Here is a 22,329-nt window from a genome sequence, read left to right as displayed (position 1 = left end):
TGTTGCCTGTGTTCGGCTGAACATTATGGGCACACTGTGTTGGCACTGGAATGTGTGGTAACATTTGTGGGCTGTCCTCAATACAGCTTTGGGTTGCGTTGGTTGTTAACGTAAATGGCACATTTCACTGTACATTTTGATGTGCGTGTGATAAATAAGTCTGAATCTGAAATAGGGTGTGTGTGTGTGTGAGTGTGTGTGTGTGTGAGCGAGAGAGAGAAAGAGTGTACGTGGATGTGGATGTGTATGTGCGTACATGTGCATGTGTGTGAGTGAGAGAAGGAGAGGGAGGGATATAGAATAAGGGAGAGAGAGAGAGAATGTATGTGTGAGAGAGAAAGGCAAAATGAGGGCAAGATGGAGTGCAAGAAGTGTGAAGAGAGACATAAAGTGCAAGGTGTGTGTGAGAAACAGAGGGTGAGGTAGAGCAAGAGAGGGAGAGACAGAGAATGCAAGCATGCAGGAGAGACGTAGAGAGATACAGGAAAGAGAGAGAGAGAAAGACAGGGTGCAAGTATGCAAGAGGGAAACAGGAGAGACGTAGAGAGATACAGGAAAGAGAGAGAGAAAGGCAGGGTGCAAGTATGCAAGAGGGAAGGATATAGATTGAAAGGAAGAAAGAGAGAGGGAGGAGTGAAAGAGAAGGAATGATATGGAATGAGAAGGAGAGTGAGACAGAGATGAACAGAAGGAGAGGCAGGGGGAGTGAGGGGCAGGGAGGGTGAGGATCAGAGAGACAGAGGGGCAGAGGGAGGGAGCAGAGAGAGAGAGGGGCAGAGAGAGGGAGGGGCAGGGAGAGAGAGAGATGCAGAGGCATCACAGATAGAGAGAGTGAATAAGAGAGAGAGAGGCAGAGTAGTCACGGATATAAAGTGGTGCTGCTGTCACCTTTATATCCTTTAAGATTAAGAATGAATTTGTATTGATTTTGGGAAAGCAGACTGTAAATTACAAACACTGATAGCTTTTGTTGTGCAGAGAAGTGGTAGAGTTTTGATTAGAAATAGACATGAAGAAGGTGAAGTAATAAATGTGAGAGAAAGACCAATATGACCCATAAATAATCAAGGTCGATGATGCTACACTTCTCTCAGACCAAAGATTAAAACACACCAACAAACATAGGGATTCCGGAACTTCAAAAGCCCTAACAAGCAAATGAAGACTTTCCTAAATAAAAGAAAATTCAGAGCTACTCTCATTTTTTAAGGTGGAACCTATTTTTGAATTAATGTCAAAGACTGCTAGAATTGCAATATCATGGAGAGATGATTCAGCCCTACATCAGTTTTTTGTGGAGTAATCCAGCTCAGAAATTAATTTTCCTTTCAATGCTGTTCCCTTTATTAAGGCCCAGATCGACTCTATCTTCAGCCAGAGAGTTCCAAATCATTCTCACCTCTAACATATTCCCCCAAATCCTTTGCTCATTATTTTAGATCTGTGTTTCCTGGTCCTTGAAGCAGCCACTAATAGGAAAAGCCTCTCCGTTTCAACCGTCTGCTGTGATCAACCTGAGGTCTGCCAGGTCTCTTTTCAGTGCTCTGTGCTGCGAGAACAAGCACAGGTTCTTTCCTCTGTCGTTGTCTATTGCATAATTTTTTGAGAGCATAGATTCATACAGCTCAATACAGGCCCTTCGGCCCACAGTGTTGTGCTGACCCCTTACCTTACTCTAAGGTCAATCTAACCCTTCCCTCCCACAGAGCCCTCCAATTATCTTTCATACATGTGCTTATCTAAGAGTCTCTTAAATGTCCCAAATGAATCTAACTCTACCACCACCCCAGGCAGGCTGTTCCACAAACTACTACTCTGTGTGAAAAATATCTTCCTCTGACATCCTCCCTATGCACTGTTTCCACAAAGGCTACATTTCAAAAAACACTTCATTAAATGTACAGCACGGAGGGTCATCTTAAGAGATGATGAGAGATGCTACGTAAATGCTGGCTCCTATTACCTCTCTTTGCAGTTCACTGGTCTATTTTGCTTCAAGCAGAATAAAGAGTTCTGACATCTCAAAAATGTTTGAGAGTCTTTCATTCCCCAGCCAATTCTACTGCAACTCCTGACTTGAATCAGCAAAGGATTTATTCTTTTTCCTGCAAAACTTTCCACAAGTTGAAAATGGAGTTTTATAACAGATGCATTTCAAAGTACACATAATTAGCTGCAATAAAATAATCTATTATTCAAGAAATACTGATGGTTGGCATCTGGATCAGCAGGTAATATATGCCACCTCACCAGGGCCCCATTTTACACAAATTCCCCCCACTCACTAACCCCCAGTTCCCACACTGTCTTCTAAGTCATAGAGTTAAACTGGACCTTCAGCCCATCAAACCTGTGCTGACCTGGTCTTCTGTCTGGTCCCATCAACCTGCACCTGGACCGTAGCCTTCCATACCCCTTTCATCCATGTACCTATCCAAACTATTACAATTGACCCTGCCTGCATCTACCACTTCCACTGGCAGCTCGTTCCACAATCTCACCCTTCTCTGGGTGAAGGAGCTCCCCACAGATACCCCTTATATTCCTTTCGATAGTCTTACTGAGTTCCTCCAGAGCTTTGCATGTGTTACTCTGGATTTCCCACATCTGCAGAATCTCTTGTTGTTCAAAGGTTCAAGGGTCGAATTCAATGTCAGAGAAATGTATACAATATACATCCTGAAATGCTTTTTCTTCGCAACCATCCACGAAAACAGAGAAGTGCCCCAAAGAATGATCGACAATTAAATATGAGAACTCCAAAGTCCCCCCACAGTTCACCCCTCCCACGCATAAGTGGCAGCGAGCAACAATCCCCCCTCCCCCCACCAGCAAAAAAATAGCGCGCATCTGTACCGTCACCCAGCCCAAGCGTTCCCTTAAATATTTCACTTTCACCCCAAACCAATGACTTCTAGTTCTAGCTCCACCCATCCTCAGTGGAACAAACTGCCTGTATTCACCCTATCTATCCCCTCCCAGAAACCTCTATAAGATCTCCCCTCATTCTCTGGCACTCCAGCGAATCAAGCCCTAACCTACTCGACCGTTTCCCTATAGCTGTGTCCATCCAGCCACTGGGCCCTTAGCTCCTGTGCTGCCTTCAGACTGAGCAGGGTCTGCATCCAGAATTGGAACTAGGTTCTTATTGTCATGTGTACCGACATACCACAAAAGGCTTTGTTTGTCTTCCATCCAAACAGATCATCCCACACATAATCACATTGGGGGTGTAAGTGGAAACAGAGCACGGAATCCTGCTTTAGGTCCCAGAGAAACTGCAGGCAGTTAAACAAGTAAAGTAAGAGGACATGGCGAGGTAGATTGGAAGGTACAAGAGCAGATGAACAATCAATGTTTACCCAACTCTCTGCATGGAACTTGATCAGGACAAGCAACCTACCAGCCAGGCATTTTGGATGTACGAAGGGAGCCGAGGGAACCCACACAGTCACAGGGAAAATGCACAAACCCCACATAGACTGAACAGGACATCAGGATTGAACATAGGTCTGAGGAGCCTTGAGGTTCCAGCTCTTTCACAGTGCTGTTCTAAAACAGTTTTCTTTAGCAGCTGTCTCGCCACTTGAATCCGGCTATGTTATAGAATAATTGTTATCACTAGGGTTTTGTTATCTCAGACTGAGTGTGAGATGACCACAGTTGTTTCTTTTTCCTTTTTCTTTTCTTTGTTGACTTGGCTCCTCTTTCCTGTTCATTTTCAGCTCTTGTAACACTTACTAAAACAATCAGAACCAGTAAATTGTATATTGCATTCTGGACTTCCGAAGAACCTTTGGATTGCAAGAGCATTAGGATCAAAAAGTAGCAAATTCAAATCCACTCCTCTTTCTGTCACTCCCTGCTTTCTGTCAGAGAAATGTGTCCATTATTCCATCAAATCTCCCTTAATCTAAAGAGAACAGTGCCTCTGTCACCTTACAGGATCCCCCTTCCTTGACATCTTTCTCAAAATTTTGATGTCCCTATACAGCTGCAGCTTGTTAGATGGGGGTGCAGAATCGCTTCCTTCTTGTATCACTGTATTGTTTATATTCTGTCAGTAAAGCCAAGGATCTTGTTTGCAACTACAAGCACTCCTGAAATGGAAGAAATTATAGAGAAGACACAGAGAGGGCAGTGAGGTTAAGTTTGGTAAAGAATTTGAAATGCCTGCACACTCAACACCAATTTGCCAGTTCATTCAAGGATGCTGCAATCCAATGAAATATTACCACCTTTGCTTGGTCACTCAAGCAAGATTGGCACTTAACACAAATTGAACTACTTTCTCACTGATGATTGTCTGAAATAAGCAGTTTGAAAGAAGGTGTATTCAGAAGTTGCAGGCAGTGTACAATCAATCATTAAGTACTTCACAGCCGGAAGCAGTGGATTCCAAGGAGCTGGGGTCGCTGCTCATTCACGCTGCAATTGACAGTAATTCCATTGTGGTTATCGTAATAATATTCTGCTGAGGAGTGAAATAGCTGTCCTGACTTAATTAAACATTAGGTTGCATAAGCCAAAAGCTGTACTTCACCACTGTATGTCAAGAATGCTGTAGTTAGAGGTGGCACATCTGAGGAGCATTTGAATGCTCGGGGCCTGTAGTCACAGGAGTTTAGCAGAATGAAGGGAGATCTCATTAAATCCTTTTGGATTGAAAGACCGAGATAGACTGGAGATGTTTCCAATAGTGGGAGAGTCTAGGACCAAAGGGCACAGCCTCAGAATAGAAAGACATCCCTTTAGAACAGAGATGAGAAGGAATTTCTCTAGCCAGTGAATCTGTAGAATTTGTTGCCATGGACAGCAGTGGAGAACAAATCATTGGGTATTTTTAAATTGGAGATTGATGGCTTCTTCATTAGTAAGGGCATGAAAGTTTATGGAGAGAAGGCAAGAGAATGGGGTTGAGAGGGATAATAAATCAGCCAAGGTGGAATGGCGGAGAAGATTCAATGGGCTGAATGGCCTAATTCTGCCACTTTGTCTCGGCCCTATGGCCTTATAAGTGGCATATTAGGGTTCATTCTTAATAAATACGGACTTGGCGTGGGGTTTAGCTAGAACATTTTATTACTGAACTGCTGTTCAACACTCGAGCGTGCGCGACCACCCCCACACCCCTCAACCACTGTAGCTTCCAGTTCCGGGTAAACTGCCCACATTGCCCACTGGGAAATTAAGTTCTTTATTATGCACACATAATAACACAGGTAGCGTAACACTATTACAACGCTAGCTGTAAGATCTGGGTTCAATTTCTGCTGCTGTCTGTAAGGAGTTTGTACGTCCTACCAATGGCCACATGGATTTCCTCCGGATACCCCAGTGTCCTCCCACATTCCAAAGGTTAGGGTTAGTAGTTTATGCCCATGCTGTCTTGGCACCAGAAGCCCAGCACAATCCTTGCCGATTTGACGCCAACAACGCATCCGGCTGTATGTATTGATGTACTGCACATGTGACAAATAAAGTTAATCTTAATCTTTTAAATCCCACTCCAAAGGCTTGTGCTGACATTATCAGAGTAGTATTGAGGAATTAAACTAGCATACCTTCTGCCTCAGAATCAGAGTGAAAAGATCCCACTGTATTTCTCCAAAGAAAAGGCCTTGTGTCCTCCGTGATCTGCTCTCCCCATGTTCTCTCACTCAGTATTACTGAGCTATTGCTATGTTGCTGTTTGAAAGGGTTTGCAATGCACAGAATTGCTGCTGCATTTCCTACACATTAGAGGTACGAATACATTTCAAAAACACTTCATTGGCAACACATAATAGTAACTTCAGCTTTTAAAAGTAGCTTTCCTTATCCCAGACAGAGTTTTGCCAGAGGGTAACAGTTTAAAGTAAAAAAATATAAAGGTGTTTCATTTGATCCATGTGTCTTACCTCTAAGTCAAAGGCTGGATGGTTCAATTCCCACTTGGGTGCATAGTCTATCTGACACTTCACTGTTTTCTTGGTAATGAGGTGTAAGACATAGCCTCTAGCACAGTTAAGGAAGGCAGTATCATAACCATTGGCATAAAGAATGAAGACCTCTTTCAGGATTCAGCCCATTAACACAATGATCAATGATCCCCCGTTTCCTCCGTGTGTACAGGTTGGCTGTAGTAATTCACAATGCAAAGTGTTTTGAAGGAGTCCAAGCTTACAGTAAAAAGATGTGCGGAAGCAAGTCTGATCACAATTGTAAGAAGCAGCAAGATAAATTGATAGATTAATTGGCAAATCGGGTTACTATTGTCTCGTGCTGAGGTACAGTGAAATTCTTGTCTTGCATGTCATCTGATTGTACTGGTTGTAGTCTTCAGAAGAGGAAAACCAGCGGTCCATGAGCAAGTAATCATCGAAGAATCAGAGGTGGAGAGGGTCAGTAACTTTCAATTCCTGGGTATCGCTATCTCAGAACACCTGTCCTGGACCCATCATTTAAATATGGAGGTATGACAGCACCTCTACTTCCCCAGGTGTCTGCACAGATTTGGCATGTCATCAAAAACCTTGGCAAATTTCTATAGGTATGCAGTGGAAAATGTACTGACTGTCTACATTATGGCCTGGAATGGGAACTCCAATTCCTTTGAGCAGAAAATCCTACAAAAGGTAGTGGATTCAGCCCAGTACATCACAGGCGAAGCCCTCCCAACCGTTGAGCACATCTACATGAAATGTTGCCATAGAAAAGCAGCATCCATCATCGAAGACCCCTGCCACCCAGGCCATGCTCTTTTCTCACTGCTGCCATCAGGTCGAAGGTACAAAACCCTCAGGACTCACATTAGCAGGGTCTAGATGGTCCCCTCAACCATCTGGCTCTTGAACAAAAGAGGATAACTACACATTCCATTTCTGGTGTTCCCACGACCAATGGTTTATTTCATCTCATTATTTCATGTTCTCATTGTTTACTGCTATATATTTATAGTTGCATTTGTTCATTGATCCTGTTTACAGTTACTGTTCACACGAGGAAATCTGCAGATGCTGGAATTTCAAGCAACACACATAAAAATTGCTGGTGAACGCAGCAGGCCAGGCAGCATCTCTAGGAAGAGGTACAGTCGACGTTTCAGGCCGAGACCCTTCGTCAGGACTAACTGAAAGAAGAGCTAGTAAGAGATTTGAAAGTGGGAGGGAGAGGGGAAGATCTGAAATGATAGGAGAAGACAGGACACCTCAGAACACCTGTCCTGGACCCATCATTTAAATATGGAGGTATGACAGCACCTCTACTTCCCCAGGTGTCTGCACAGATTTGGCATGTCATCAAAAACCTTGGCAAATTTCTATAGGTATGCAGTGGAAAATGTACTGACTGTCTACATTATGGCCTGGAATGGGAACTCCAATGCCTTTGAGCAGAAAATCCTACAAAAGGTAGTGGATTCAGCCCAGTACATCACAGGCGAAGCCCTCCCAGGGATGGAGCCAAGAGCTGGACAGTTGGTTGGCAAAAGGGATATGAGAGGATCATGGGATGGGAGGCCTACGGAGAAAGAAAGGGGGAGGGGGAAAAGCCCAGAGGATGGGCAAGGAGTATAGTGAGAGGGACAGAGGGAGAAAAAGGAGAGAGAGAGAGAGAGAAGAAAAAATAAATAAATAAATAAATAAATAACGGATGGGGTACGAAGGGGAGGTGGGGCATTAACAGAAGTTAGAACAATCAATGTTCATACCATCAAGTTGGAGGCTACCCAGACGGAATATAAGGTGTTGTTCCTCCAACCTGAGTGTGGCTTCATCTTGACAGTAGAGGAGGCCGTGGATAGACATATCAGAATGGGAATGGGACGTGGAATTAAAATGTGTGGTCGCTGGGAGATCCTGCTTTCTCTGTCCGTTAATGCCCCACCTCTCCTTTGTACCTCATCCATTATTTATTTATTTATTATTATTATTAAATTTTTCTCTCTCTCTCCTTTTTCTCCCTCTGTCCCTCTCACTATACTCCTTGCCCATCCTCTGGGCTTCACTCCTCCCTCTTTCTTTCTCCCTGGGCCTCCCATCCCATGATCCTCTCATATCCCCTTTGCCTATCACCTGTCCAGCTCTTGGCTCCATCCCTCCCCCTCCTGTCTTCTCCTATCATTTTGGATCTCCCCCTCCCCCTCCCACTTTCAAATCTCTTACTAACTCTTCCTTCAGTTAGTCCTGATGAAGGGTCTCAGCCTGAAACGTCGACTGCACCTCTTCCTAGAGATGCTGCCTGGCCTGCTGCGTTCACCAGCAATTTTTATGTGTGTTACAGTTACTGTTCTATTGCTTTGCTATCCATGCCCACAGGATAAAGAATCTCAGGGTTCTGTGTGGTGACATGCATGTACTCTGATAATAAATTTTAATTTGAACTTTGATCCATAAGAGATCATTTCGTTACAACAGTGATTGGAGATAGTATAAGGGAAAACAATAGCAGACTGCAGAGTAAAATGTTACAGCTATAGAGAAAATGCAGTGCAGGCCCACAATAAGGTGCAAGACCATAATAAGGCAGATTGTAATGTCAAGAATCGATTTTATTGTACTGGGGACCATTCAATACTCTGATAACCATGGGATAGGAGCTATTGATAGCCCTTGTGGTATGTGCTTTCAAATGTTTATATTTTCTGCCCAGTGGCAGAGAGAGGAGGGAGTATCAGGATTAAAAAATAAAGGCATCTATTTGATCCATGATTACGCTGGTTACTTTGCCTGGGCAATGAGAAGTGTAGACAGAGTCCACGGAGGGGAAGCTAGTTCTGTGATGTGCTGAGCTGTGTCCACAACGCTCTGCAGTTTTTTGTGGTCAGAAGCAGAGCAGTTGCCATACCAAGCCGTGATACATCCAGATTGGACACTTTCTACGGTGCATCAATGACAATCGGTGTGGGACATCAAACTTCTCCAGGCTGCTGAGCAACTGGAGGTGCAGCTGAGGTTTTTGAGCTGTGGCATCAAGGCATTTGGACCAGGACCCACTATTCGAGTCCTAAGAATTCTCTCAGCCTCAGCACCATTGATGTAAAGAAAGTAAAATAAACAGCTGCAGACGCTGGAAAACTGAAATAAAAACAGGAAAATGGCATCTGTTGTAAGATAAGCCAAGTTAATCTTTCAGTTCTGAAATCTCTTGCACCTTTAATGTTCTCAACGCCCCCCCCCCACCCCGCCAATTTACAGGGAATGAAGTGAAGTCACTCAGGTAAAGTAGGAAATGTGGCAGCCAGCTTAAGCTCGGCACCATGACAATGAACGTCAGAAATCTGCTGGTGGAGGGGAAGAAGTTGTTACTGAATCGTTGAGTGTATGTCTTCAGGCTCCTGTACCTCCTCCCTGATGGCAGTAACAAGAAGGGGGTCATATCTCAGATGGTGAGGGTCTTTAGCGATGAATCATTGGTTATGATTACTGGGTTAACTCAGGTCTGGTCTCGATTGCTTCATCAGCCGCAGACCTGTTTTACATTGGTTTTCAGGGGCCTATTTATACAACGTTCTCCATCGGGACTGACAGCTTGTGGTGGACAACCAATGCTGGCTTTCTACAGCATCAGTGCACAGATCAAATCCAAATAGCTTTTATGACTCATTTATTTGATAGAGACTTAAATTTGTTCCTTTCTGAGACCTTGGACCCATTAAGGAGAAAACTGCTTCATTTTCCCACATCATTTGAATACAATTACTGCATCAAATTATTCACAAGATGGCTTTTATGAGGCAATATCCCACTATCACTTTTATGGTACAATAACGGTCAAATTATAACACAGAATTCTTTGACAAATCATTCAGTTTTGCCTCTTTTATCTGATCCATTTGCCTCACAAAACACATAACTGCACTTGGTTACTCAGCTGAGACCGAGCATTGAAGGTTTTGTTCCTGGACTGCATACATGTAGCGAGCATCTCATTCAACTTTTACTGGTTGGATTCTTAAAAATCAGCTGTAACCGACGGAAGTTAAACATCATGACTCTCCCTTAAAGCCAACTGTTTTTTAATGCGGCCGTGATGGATTAAACCCTTCAGGCAAAGCAGCAAATTCCACTTAAAAATATTTAGAACGCGGGTGACCTTCTGCATCAGGCGGAGTTGTGGCAGGCAGAAGAGCAGGAACATTGGGCTTACTGTGCCTGGGGTTTGCTGCATGTTACAGAGAGCAGAGCACGTGTCTCTGGGCCCAACGTGCACGGGCTGGTGCCCTCGTTTTGGGAGAACGATCGAGACACAAAAGCAGCAGATGCTGGAATCTGGAGCAACACACAATCTGCCAGAGGAACTCAACCAGTCAGGCAGCATCTGGGGGACAAGAGAATTATTGATGCTTTGGAAAGAAGCCCTGCGAGAAGCAATCGAGTTGCACAATTTGGAAATGGGCCATTCGGCCCATTGAATTTGTGCTGACCATCGGACCCCTCTGTAAACCAATTGTACTTTATTCTCCCCGCACTCCTGACAACCTCTGCACAACTTGGAATGTTGTGCTCGGTTGTGTTCAGACCACACTTGAAAAATTCTGCTTTGTTCTGGTTGCCTCATTATTGGAAGGATGTGTATGATTTGGGGGGCGGGGGGTGCAGAGGAGATTTACCAGAACGCTGCCTGGATTGGAAAGCATGTCTTATGAGGATTAGTTGAGCAGGAGTGGAGAGAGTGAGCAGCTTCAAGTTCCTGGGTGTCAAGATCTCTGAGGATCTAACCTGGTCCCAACATATCGATGCAGTCATAAAGAAGGCAAGACAGCAGGTATATTTATTAGGAGTTTGAAGAGATTTGATATGTCAACAAATACACTCAGAAGCTTCTATAGATGTATCGTGGAAAGCGTTCTGACAGGCTGCATCACTGTCTGGTATGGAGGGGCTACTGCACGGGACCGAAAGAAACTGCAGAAGGTTGTAAATCTAGTCAGCTCCATCTTGGGCACTAGCCTACAAAGTACCCAGGATATCTTTAGGGAGTGGTGTCTCAGAAAGGCAGCGTACATTATTAAAGACCTCCAGCACCCAGGACATGCCCTTTTCTCATTGTTACCATCAGGCAGGAGATACAGAAGACTGAAGGCACACACGCGGTGATTCAGGAACAGCTTCTTCCCCTCTGCCATCTGATTCCTAAATGGACGTTGAATCTGTGAACGCTACCTCATTTTTTTAATATACATGTACAGGGTCTTTCTTTTTTGTTAAATTTAAAATGGCTTCTCTTGTTATGTTATACTGAGGAATGCTGAGACAGTCTCTAACTAGACAGTTGCTTGGGTTATTATAGATAGCAGACTGCTATTAACCAGTGGGTGGTCATGTATCGTTTTGTTTTCGGATGCAATGCTATATCATATGACTGTGGACGGGGTTTTTGGCGGGAAGTCGGAGGAGAGACGGGGGGTCGGAGGAGAGACAAAGGGGATGGCGGACGTGCGGGGCTTTTTGGCGGAGACTCGGAGGAGAGACGGGGAGGACGGTGGACGGGGTTTTTGGCGGGGAGTCGGAGGAGAGACGGGGAGTCAGAGGAGAGACGAGGAGGATGGTGGGGAGACGAGGAGGATGGTGGACAGGATTTTGGCGGGGAGTCGGAGGAGAGATGGGGAGGACGGTGGACGTGCAGGGGTTTTTGGGGGGGAGTCGGAGGAGAGACGGGGAGGATGGTGGAGAGACGAGAAGTCGGAGGAGAGACAGGGAGTCGGAGGAGAGACGGGGAGGACGGTGGACATGCAGGGGTTTTTGGGGGGGAGTCGGAGGAGAGACGGGGAGGATGGTGGACAGATGAGGAGTCGGAGGAGAGACTGGGAGGACGGTGGACATGCAGGGGTTTTTGGCGGAGAGTCGGAGGAGAGACGAAGAGGACGGTGGACGGGGTTTTTGGGGGGAGTCAGAGGAGAGATGAGGAGGACAGTGGACGGGGGTTTTTTGGGGGGAGTCAGAAGAGAGAAGAGGAGGACGGAGAACGGGGTTTTTGGGGGGAGTCGGAGGAGAGACGGGGACTCGGAGGAGAGACGAGGAGAACGGTGGACGGGGTTTTTGAGGGGAGTCGGAGGAGAGACGGGGAGGACGGTGGACGTGCGGGGGTTTTTGGCGGAGAGACGAGGAGGACGGTGGACGGGGTTTTTGGGGGGAGTCGGAGGAGAGATGAGGAGGACGGTGGACGTGCGGGGGTTTTTGGCGGGGAGTTGGAAGAGAGACGAGGAGGACGGTGGACGGGGTTTTTGGCGGGGAGTTGGAGGAGAGACGGGGAGGACGGTGGACGGGGTTTTTGGCGGGGAGTCGGAGGAGAGACGGGGAGTCGGAGGAGAGACGGGGAGGACGGTAGACATGCAGGGGTTTTTGGGGGGGAGTCGGAGGAGAGACGGGGAGGATGGTGGAGAGATGAGAAGTCGGAGGAGAGACGGGGAGTCGGAGGAGAGACGGGGAAGAGGGTGGACATGCAGGGGTTTTTGGGGGGGAGTCGGAGGAGAGACGGGGGGGTCGGAGGAGAGACGAGGAGGACGGCGGATATGCGGGGGCTTTTGGGGGGAGTCGGAGGAGAGACGAAGAGGACGGTGGACGGGGTTTTTGGGGGGAGTCGGAGGAGAGACGAGGAGGACAGTGGACGGGGGTTTTTGGGGGGAGTCGGAAGAGAGAAGAGGAGGACGGAGAACGGGGTTTTTGGGGGGAGTCGGAGGAGAGACGGGGACTCGGAGGAGAGACGAGGAGAACGGTGGACGGGGTTTTTGGGGGGAGTCAGAGGAGAGACGGGGAGGACGGTGGACTTGCGGGGGTTTTTGGCGGAGAGACGAGGAGGACGGTGGACGGGGTTTTTGGGGGGAGTCGGAGGAGAGACGGGGAGGACGGAGGACGGGGTTTTTGGCGGGGAGTCGGAGGAGAGATGAGGAGGACGGTGGACGTGCGGGGGCTTTTGGCGGGGAGTCGGAGGAGAGATGAGGAGGATGGTGGACGGGTTTTTGGCGGGGAGTCGGAGGAGAGACGGGGAGTCGGAGGAGAGATGAGGAGGACGGTGGACGTGCGGGGGTTTTGGCAGGGAGTTGGAAGAGAGACGAGGAGGACGGTGGACGGGGTTTTTGGCGGGGAGTTGGAGGAGAGACGGGGAGTCAGAGGAGAGACGAGGAGGATGGTGGGGAGACGAGGAGGATGGTGGACAGGGTTTTGGCGGGGAGTCGGAGGAGAGACGGGGAGGACGGTGGACGGGGTTTTTGGCGGGGAGTCGGAGGAGAGACGGGGAGTCAGAGGAGAGACGAGGAGGATGGTGGACAGGGTTTTGGCGGGGAGTCGGAGGAGAGACGGGGAGGACGGTGGCCATGCAGGGGTTTTTGGGGGGGAGTCGGAGGAGAGACGGGGAGGATGGTGGAGAGACGAGAAGTCAGAGGAGAGACGGGGAGTCGGAGGAGAGACGGGGAGGACGGTGGACATGCAGGGGTTTTTGGGGGGGGAGTCGGAGGAGAGACGGGGAGGATGGTGGAGAGACGAGGAGTCGGAGGAGAGACGGGGAGGACGGTGGACATGCAGGGGTTTTTGGCAGAGAGTCGGAGGAGAGACGAAGAGGACGGTGGACGGAGGTTTTGGGTGGAGTCGGAGGAGAGACGAGGAGGACAGTGGACGGGGATTTTTGGGGGGGAGTCGGAAGAGAGAAGAGGAGGACGGAGAACGGGGTTTTTGGGGGGAGTCGGAGGAGAGACGGGGACTCGGAGGAGAGACGAGGAGAACAATGGACGGGGTTTTTGGGGGGAGTCGGAGGAGAGACGGGGAGGACGGAGGACGGGGTTTTTGGCGGGGAGTCGGAGGAGAGACGAGGAGGACAGTGGACGGGGGTTTTTGGGGGGGAGTCGGAAGAGAGAAGAGGAGGACGGAGAACGGGGTTTTTGGGGGGAGTTGGAGGAGAGACGGGGACTCGGAGGAGAGACGAGGAGAACGGTGGACGGGGTTTTTGGGAGGAGTCGGAGGAGAGACGGGGAGGACGGTGGACGTGCGGGGGTTTTTGGCGGAGAGACGAGGAGGACGGTGGACGGGGTTTTTGGGGGGAGTCGGAGGAGAGACGGGGAGGACGGAGGATGGGGTTTTTGGCGGGGAGTCGGAGGAGAGACGAGAAGGACAGTGGACGGGGGTTTTTGGGGGGGAGTCGGAAGAGAGAAGAGGAGGATGGAGAACGGGGTTTTTGGGGGGAGTTGGAGGAGAGACGGGGACTCGGAGGAGAGACGAGGAGAACGGTGGACGGGGTTTTTGGGGGGAGTCGGAGGAGAGACGGGGAGGACGGTGGACGTGCGGGGGTTTTTGGCGGAGAGACGAGGAGGACGGTGGACAGGGGTTTTGGGGGGAGTCGGAGGAGAGATGAGGAGGACGGTGGACGTGCGGGGGCTTTTGGCGGGGAGTCGGAGGAGAGACGAGGAGGATGGTGGACGGGGTTTTTGGCGGGGAGTCGGAGGAGAGACGAGGAGGACGGTGGACGTGCGGGGGTTTTTGGCGGGGAGTTGGAAGAGAGACGAGAAGGTCGGTGGACGGGGTTTTTGGCGGGGAGTCAGAGGAGAGACGGGGAGTCAGAGGAGAGACGAGGAGGATGGTGGGGAGACGAGGAGGATGGTGGACAGGGTTTTGGCGGGGAGTCGGAGGAGAGACCGGGAGGACGGTGGATGTGCAGGGGTTTTTGGGGGGGAGTCGGAGGAGAGACGGGGAGGATGGTGGAGAAACGAGAAGTCGGAGGAGAGACGGGGAGTCGAAGGAGAGACAGGGAGGACGGTGGACATGCAGGGGTTTTTGGGGGGGAGTCGCAGGAGAGACGGGGAGGATGGTGGAGAGACGAGGAACGGGGAGTCGGAGGAGAGACGGGGAGGATGGCAGACAGGGTTTTTGGGGGGAGTCGGAGGAGAGACGAGGAGTCGGAGGAGAGATGGGGAGGACAGTGGACGTGCGGGGGTTTTTGGTGGGGAGTCGGAGGAGAGACGAGGAGGACAGCGGTCGTGTGGGAGTTTGATGGGGAGTCAGAGGAGAGACGAGGAGGACGGCAGACGTAAGGGGGGTTTTGTTGCAGAGTCGGAGGAGAGATGAGGAGGACGGTGGATGGGGTGTTTGGTGGGGAGTCAGAGGAGAGACGGGGAGTCGGAGGAGAGTCGGGGAGTCAGAGGAGAGACGGAGGGGACGGTGGACAGGGTTTTTGGCGGGGAGTCGGAGGAGAGACGAGGAGAACGGTGGACAGGTTTTTGTGGGGAGTCGGAGGAGAAACGAGGAGTCGGAGGAGAGATGAGTAGCATGGTGGACGGGGTTTTTGGGGGGAGTCGGAGGAGAGACGAGGAGGACCGTGGATGGGGTTTTTGGGGGGAGTCGAAGGAGAGACGGGGAGGATGGTGGATGTGCGGGGGTTTTTGGCAGGGAGTCGGAGGAGAGACAAGGAGGACGGCAGACGGGAGTTTTTGACGGGGAGACGGAGGAGAGACGAGGAGGACGGCGGATGTAAGGGGGTTTTTGTTGCGGAGTCGGAGGAGAGACGAGGAGGACGGTGGACGGGGTTTTTGGCGGGGAGTCGGAGGAGAGACGAGGACAGCGGTCGTGCGGGGGTTTTGATGGGGAGTCAGAGGAGAGACGAGGAGGACGGCGGATGTAAGGGGGGTTTTGTTGCAGAGTCGGAGGAGAGACGAGGAGGACGGTGGACGGGGTTTTTGGCGGGGAGTCGGAGGAGAGACGGGGAGTCGGAGGAGAGTCGGGGAGTCGGAGGAGAGACGGAGGGGACGGTGGACGGGGTTTTTGGCGGGGAGTCGGAGGAGAGACAAGGAGGACGGTGGACAGGGTTTTTGGCGGGGTGTCGGAGGAGAGACGGGGAGGATGGTGGACGGGGTTTTGGCGGGGAGTCGGAGGAGAGACAAGGAGAACGGCGGACGTGCGAAAAGGCTCCAGTCATTGACGGAATTCGGGTGGTTGTCACGAATTGATTGAGCTCCAACGGTAGCGCGCGAAGAACTTGGACTTTGATAAGTGTTGGTGCCTTTTTTTTCATTGCTTCCTTTCTTCTGTATCAAATTTATATTAATGTCATAGAATTAGTAACATCTATAAAGTGTACTTGTTAAAATTTACTAGGTGTGCTGGCTGATGATTGATGTTTGGGATTGATTCGGGCGGCGACCAACCCTGTGGGGAGTGTTGAGGCAGGTGCTGGGTGGGATTTTCCCTAGACATATACGAGCCAATATAACGGAACGTTACATACAGTATTTCTATTTTTGCACATAATTGATTTATTTATTGATTTATTTATTTATTATTATGTTTTATTTTATTTATTATTATTTTTTTCTCTCTCTCTGCTAGCTTATGTATTGCATTGAACTGCTGCTGCTAAGTTAACACATTTCACATCACATACCGGTGATAATAAACCTGATTCTGATTCTGAGCTAGGGCTTTTCTCCTTGAAGTGAAGGAGGATGAGAGGTACTTGATAAGAGGCATAGATCTCGTGGACAGTCAGAGACCTTTTCTCAGGGTGGTATTGAATAGTACCAAGGGGCATAACGTTAAAGTGATTGGAGGAGAGTATAGGGGGATGACAGAGCTACGTTCTTTACATAGAGAGTGGTGAGTGCATGAAACTTCCCATCAGGAGTAGTTGTAGAGGCAGATACAGTACCTCAGGGGCATTTAAGCAAGTCAGAGCAAGGCATATTGTGGATAGAAAAATAGAGAGGAATGTCAGAGGGGAGGGTTAGATTCATCCTGGGGCAGGTTCAAAGGGTCCAAGGTTAGTAATTTGTGGGCATGTCATGTTGACACCAGATGACAATGAAATGTCACAAAATTTTGTATAAAATTAACAGAAAAGCATACTTAGTAGCTTAACATACACTCTTAATAAATTAGTGTGACCTGTCACTGCTTTAAAGGTGAAGCCCCTGTCATACTAACCGTCCCCCTCTGAATGGCGAGAAATTACAGTAGATGTCTGCAGTGTTATGTACCAATGGAAAGTTTAGATTTAATGGATATAGATGCAGATTGATTAAAGGGAATGCATCCTCTATGGTTCTATCTCCAAGGGAGGAGATAGTAAGTGGGAAATGATTCTGTTTTAACGAAGCTGTTTCTGTGATTCCTTTCTCCTCCATTCAGCCCTGTCAGAAGGAAGTCGCTGGGCTGCTAAATATTTAATGGTCATGATGGAAGATGCTGAGAAGACCTGCCGAGTGAAACACTTCAAATGTCACCCTTCAGCCTTGACCTGCCAGTGCTCTGCGGTCCCTGAACCACAGCTCATACTAACCCAAAGGCTAGAAGCAAAATATTCAGGACGTGCATAAAGCAAGAGGGAGACCACTGCAGTCTGAGTCTGTTCTTTATTCCGGACGTTAGGTCTAGAAAATTGTCCAATAATGCATTCAGAGAAGGTATTAAAATATTGATACACAAAAGACTTTTCTCTACGAATAGATGTTACTCTCTATATTCAGATTGAGATTCATTTATCATGCATACCTCAAAACATGCCACAGTAACAACAACAACAACGACAGCAAAACAAGTGCTTTTGCTACCGTCCTAGACCCCATCCCCACCCACTCACTCACATGGGGTTGGTCAATGGTACCACACGCAGCCACCAAATCCAGTGATACAGGCAGCGCCGGAGGGGCACTGTTCTGTTTAGCTGTGTATGTGTGTGTGGTTGAATGATGAACTTGAACTTGAATTAATATTTAGGGAGTTGAATGGGATTTCAGTTAAGTGGGCTGCTTTATTCAAGATGTTATTTAGCTTCTTGAATTGTTCTTTTCTGAGGTTAAGGAGATGGAGTGGGACAAGGCCATAAAGATTTTGAAAATAAGAAGAACATCTTTCACCCAGGACCACCAGAGAGCTGGAGATACATTTATCTCTCTGACAAAATATGAAATTCTGAGCGGGGTAGAGAAGGTAGATATGAGAAGGCTGATTCCATTGACCGAGGGATAGAACTACATGTCAATGTCTTAAGATAAGGGACTGGCCTTTCCGATGAGAAACCTCTCCACCAAGAGTGTGGAGAACCTTCCAAAGTCAATTCCCGGGAAGACTGTGGCATCTCAGTCACTGAGTATATTCAAGACAGAAGTCAATTTTTTGATATTAAAGGAATTGGGAGATATGAATTTACCGCAGAAAAGTGATGCGGAGGTAGGTTATCTCACCGAGACGCAGAATGAGTATCAATGTCAATGAACGGTGGATGCACAACACTGCTGAACTAGTCGAACTTTGAATCTGCTGAGACCTGTGGAGGATTAAAGTTGCAGAATACTGGAAGAGATTGATCTCAGGAATCATTCAACCGTGGGGTAGTAATTGCTCTTGAGCATGGTGGTACATTATATCATAAACATGAGAAAGTCAGAAATCAAAAGCACATTGTGTTGCAAACAGTGGTACTGTACATGCTTCGAGGCTTCTGTGTTTTCTGCCTGGTGGCAGAGAGGATAGAACGTACGAGGTAGGTGGGATTCTTGATTATGTTGGCTGCTTTACCAGGGCAGTGGGAAATGCAGACAGAGTCCATGGAGAGGAGGCTGGTTTCCCTGGTGTGCTGAGCTGTGTCTAAAACCATCTGCAGTCTCTTACAAACACAGGCAGAAGAGTTGCCACACCAAGCCATGATGCATCTGGATAGCAAACACGAGAAAATCTGCAGATGCTGGAATTTCAAGCAACAGCCATAAAAGTTGCTGGTGAATACAGCAGGCCAGGCAGCATCTCTAGGAAGAGGTACAGTTGACGTTTCGGGCCCAGATCCTTCGCCAGGACTAACTGAAGGAAGAGCTAGTAAGAGATTTGAAAGTGGGAGGGGGAGGGGGAGATCCAAAATGATAGGAGAAGACAGGAGGGGGAGGGATGGAGCCAAGAGCTGGACAGGTGATAGGCAAAAGGGATATGAGAGGATCATGGGACAGGAGGCCTAGGGGGAAAGAAAGGGGGAGGGGGAAGCCCAGAGGATGGGCAAGGGGTATAGTGAGAGGGACAGATGGAGAAAAAGGAGAGAGAGAAAAAGAATGTGTAAAGCAGGATCTCCCAGTGGCCACATATTTTAATTCCATGTCCCATTCCCATTCTGATATGTCACACATTTTAATTCCACGGCCCACTCCCATTCTGATATGTCTATCCACAGTCTCCTCTACTGTAAAGATGAAGCCACACTCAGGCTGGAGGAACAGCACCTTATATTCCGTCTGGGTAGCCTCCGACCTGATGGCATGAACATCGACTTCTCAAACTTCCGCTAATGCCCCACCTCCCCGTCGTACCCCATCCGTTATTTATTTATATACACACATTCTTTTCCTCTCTCTCCTTTTTCTCCCTCTGTCCCCCTCACTCTACCCTTTGCCCATCCTCTGGATTTGTCCCCCCTCCCCCTTGTCTTTCTCCCCGGACCTCCTGTCCCATGATCCTCTCATATCCCTTTTGCCAATCACCTGTCCAGCTCTTGGCTCCATCCCTCCCCCTCCTGTCTTCTCCTATCATTTTGGATCTCCCCCTCCCCCTCCCACTTTCAAATCTCTTACTAGCTCTTCCTTCAGTTAGTCCTGACGAAGGGTCTCGGCCTGAAACGTCAACTGCACCTCTTCCTAGAGATGCTGCCTGGCCTGCTGTGTTCACCAGCAACTTTGACGTGTGTATCTGGATAGGATGCTTTCTATGGTGCATCCACAAAAATTGGTGAGGGTCAAAGACGACGTGCCAGTTGTCCCAGTGGAAGTGGAGAGAACAAAGAACGTCTAGGGTGGTGTTGTCTTTGATTTTGCTGACTAGTTTACTGAGGCCCTGATGAAGTAGATTGAAAGATCAAGCGTTCATCTTCAGAGGTTCATTGAAAAGTCTGATAAAACAGGGTAGAAACTATTCTTGTGGTTTGTGCTCTCATTCTCTTGTATCTTTTGCTCAATGGAAGGACAAGAAGAAAGAATGACTGGGTTTGGGAGGGGTCCTTGATTATGTTAGCTGCTTTCCTAATGCAGTGGTAAGTGTAGACAGAGTCAATGGAGGGCTGGCTGATTTTCATGTTAGCCGGGGCTGCATTCATAACTCTCTGCAATCTCCTGTGGTCTTGGGCAAAACAGTTGTCGTACCTAGCTGTGATACCACTGGATATAATACGTTTTAATTCTAGGTGCATCTGTAAAAATTAGTGAGGGTCAACAGGGATATGCCAAATTTGTGAGGAATTAGAGGTGCTGGTGTTTGTTTTGGCTATGATATCCACGTGAGTGTGCAAGGACAGATTGTTGGTGATGTTTACACCTAGGAATTTGAAGCTCTCAGCCTTCTCTACCTCAGCACTTTTGTTTGAGTGGAACCCCAGTGCAGGGTTGGTTGGTCGGTCCAGTGCAGTGGCTGACGTGATTTCACAATCTACCGGGATATGGTCTTGGATTTCATTGTCTGCCTGCCCTGCTTGTTCTTGGTAACTGTAGCACTTTATTCTGCAATCCGTTATTGTTTTCCCTTGTGCTACCTCAACGTGCTGTTCAAAAACTTGTCTGTATGAACGATATACAAGACAATCCTTTTACTGTACCTCAGTACATGTGACAGTAATAAGACTATAAGACATCAGAGGAGAATTAGGCCTATTGATTCTGCTCTGCAATAAGGGCATGGTTGATTTATTTTCCTTTTCAACCAGATTCTATGACATAACCTTTGATGTGATTCTGTGACATAACTTTTGATGCCCTTACTAATCAAGAATGTATTTACCAATTTATCTCCAAAATGTACAGCAGCTTCCCACCTGGAGAACTCACGCTGGCGACCATCTGCACCAGGAAGGACAAGGGCAACAAGGACATGGGAACACCATAATCAGGGTTTCCTTGAAGTTCCACACCTGGAAATATGCTGCTGGTCCTGGATCTTCACCTGCTCAGAGTCTTTACTGTAGTGCTGTAGAGGTTCAAGAAGATGGCTCATCATGACCTCAAGAGCAATAAAGAATAGGCAACAGATGCTGATTTTGCTACTGTACTACATCTATAAAAGAAAAATTTCTTCCAGTGATGTCGTCTTATGCATTATTGATAATGATATAGAAGATTGGCTGACTGGCAGGGGGAAAAGAATGGGAATAAAGGGGGCCTTTTCTTGCAACACACATCAAAGTTGCTGGTGAATGCAGCAGGCCAGGCAGCATCTCTAGGAAGAGGTACAGTTGACGTTTCGGGCCGAGACTCTTCGTCAGGACCTTTTCTTGTTGGCTGTCAGTGACTAGTAGTGCTCCACTGGGGTCTGTGTTGGGATTGCCTTTTTTCAAGTTATTTGCCAATGACTTGCTTGACAGAATTGATAGCTTTGCGACTGGGTTTGCAGACAAGACAACGATGGGTGTAGGGGCAGGTAGTGTTGAGGAATCAGGCAGTCTGCAGAAGGACTTAGGGTGGCCCAATTCTTCTTCATTGTCATGTTTATTTACACCTAGTGGCCACTTCATTAGGTACACCAGTGTGTGTGTGTTGCCTTCGTCGGTCATGCGCCTCTGGCAGTCACTGGTTTGTCGAGCAACGTCGACTGCGGCTATTGAGGCCAATCCTGGAACGGCAGGCTCTGCCACAGTTGCTGCATGTGTAGGGCATCGTGGAATTGTTGTCCGCTGTCCGCTGTGCTCTACGCTCCTCAAACTGACTCAGGATCACTCTTCCACCTTGTTCTAGGTGTTGCTGAAGAGTACCTCACCATTTGTTGCGGGGTACACCTGTACACCTTCTCATTAATGCAAATATCTTCATCAGTGATCATGTGGCAGCAACTCAGTTCATAAAAGCATACAGACATGGTCAAGATGTTTGATCTCTACAACAACTGAACACGAGAATCGGGAAGAAATGTGATCTGAGTGATCTTGACCATGGAATGATTGTCGCTGCCAGGCAGGGACTGGTAATTTCCTTGGATTTTCACACGATACAGTCTCTAGAGTTTACAGAGAATGGTGTGAAAAGCAAAAAACTCATCTGGTGAGCAGGAGCTCTGTGGGCAAAAACGCCTTATTGATGAGAGATGTCAGAAGATAATGGCCAGACTGGTTCAAGCTGACAGGAGGGTGATATTAACTGAAAAAACATGTATTTCAATAATGTCGTGCAGAAGAGCATCTCTGAACACACAACACATTGAACCTTGAAGTTAATGGGCTACGGCAACAGAAGACCACAAACATGCATTCAGTGGCCACTTTATTAGGTAGGGAGATAATGAAGTGGCAATTGAGTGTATAATTCTGAAGGTCAATAAGACAAAAGTACCTTTAGTGTGGTTGCATCCAGAGTGAATATTTCTCTTTGGGTGCTGGGGTTATTATCTGGCAGGGTCAAAGCACTGT

The sequence above is a fragment of the Mobula hypostoma genome, chromosome 2 (genome assembly GCF_963921235.1).
Source record: "Mobula hypostoma chromosome 2, sMobHyp1.1, whole genome shotgun sequence".
Lineage (NCBI taxonomy): Eukaryota > Metazoa > Chordata > Chondrichthyes > Myliobatiformes > Myliobatidae > Mobula > Mobula hypostoma.
The sequence above is the reverse complement of the archived record's forward strand: the minus strand, read 5'-3'. Positions refer to the sequence as shown.